Source organism: Mustela lutreola, chromosome 6, assembly GCF_030435805.1.
Source record: "Mustela lutreola isolate mMusLut2 chromosome 6, mMusLut2.pri, whole genome shotgun sequence".
Lineage (NCBI taxonomy): Eukaryota > Metazoa > Chordata > Mammalia > Carnivora > Mustelidae > Mustela > Mustela lutreola.
This window is the reverse complement of record NC_081295.1, coordinates 133,670,122-133,671,781: the sequence shown is the minus strand read 5'-3', so window position 1 is coordinate 133,671,781 and position 1,660 is coordinate 133,670,122.

The window sequence follows — 1,660 nt, the reverse complement described above, 5'->3', positions numbered from 1 at the left end:
CCCAGCTCTGTCCAAGGCCTGAGTCTGTGCTCCAGGTCAGGGTCCCATGTGGCCCATTACCCAGAGGGCTCAGAGCCTGAGCATACCTGCCACTGGGTAGGTAGCTCAAGCTGGGAGACATCTGGGAGAAACTTGGGGGCCCCCAAGGCCTTTTAAAAAGGCCTGGCAGGAAGGCAAGGGAGAAAATGACAAAGAGAGAGACAGAGGTACAAAGACACATAGAACTCCATGAAAAACTTAATGATTAAGTTGGATTCACACTCAGAAAGGGAGAGACAGAGTAAAGGAGGTATCAGGTCACACAAGTCCAGTTATGAATGTAGAACGCAATTTGTAAAGGAAGACTTTCTGTTTAAGTGCGAGTGAAAATGCCATTAATTAAAGCTCATTTCAAAGACCCTCTTAGTCTCCTTATAAATTGAAATAGGAGCTTTCAGAAAAGTAGGGTGTCTGAAGCTGACATTTAGGGCCCCATAGCAAATCTCAGCAGTTTTGTTTTGTTTTGTTTTGAATGCCATTGTGACCACTGTCTGAATAAACTAGGTCTTAATTTTTGGGAGCTCTCCTGAGCTTAAGGCTTCTCCACCCTCTGCTCCCCCACACCCCACAACTTGGTGGAGTGAGGACTATGACATAGTCTCTTGGTCCCTTTTCTGCCTGCCTCTCTCCAAAGCTCCCTGCTTAGCTAAAGAATGACTGTCCGCACAGAGTCTATCCTGCCTGGCCAACTTTATTACATGGCCACGATCAATCTTGCACTTAACGCGACATTTGTTTATGACCCGATGGGAAGGGCTAATGGTTTCATGAACCCACTCTGAAAAGAGTTGAGAGGAATCTAAAGAGAAGATCCGGGATAGCCGGCAGGAGCCAGTAGGGAGAACTGGGCTCAGAAGCAAAGGGGGTCTCTCTCCAGGAGCTATAAGATGTGGAGTGAGGGTAGAAAGAAACAGTTGTTCCAACCACCCTTATTTCCAGTACCACTAACAGCTGGGGAGAACACAGATCTGAGTGTCCAAGACCGGGCTCCACAGATGCCTCCAGTCCCTCTTGGGCAGCCTGGTCAGGCAGCCTGGACCTGCAGAAGGTTCAGGGCCTCTCTGGAACCTTGCACCATGAAGAACAAAACTAAAGGCCCTCCATCTTAAAACTGAGACCCGCTCCCTAGAGAACAGGATGGGAGAGAAAAGGTCCTATGTCTCATTTTTACCTATCTGAGTTCAGGGGAGCCTGAGAGGGCTATAAGGCACTCTTGTTTCCTGACCCTTATTTCTGACCCCTGTAGGGAACAGCCAAGAGCTTACAGACCACCAGCACAATTGAGTCTTATTCCTCTGCAAACATGATTATTAATGACACAAACTGTGTAGAATGATAAATTGTAAAATGCATGCTTGTTTGTATGCAGTCTGGTCAGAAAAGCTCTGCTAACTACATAGCCCTGGAAAATAGTACATGTTCCTACCACATACGCAATACGCCAAAATGCAAGTTTTTATATGGCATGTAACATGCTGGCATTTACTTGCTTGCTGTATAAATTGCTAAGGAAATAAATGCACCCACTGCTACATAAAGGACAAAATACTCACTATCCCAAAGCTTTCTACAGAGGTTCACTTCAAAATTCGCCAAGTCCCAACCACTAGATCCTGCCCTG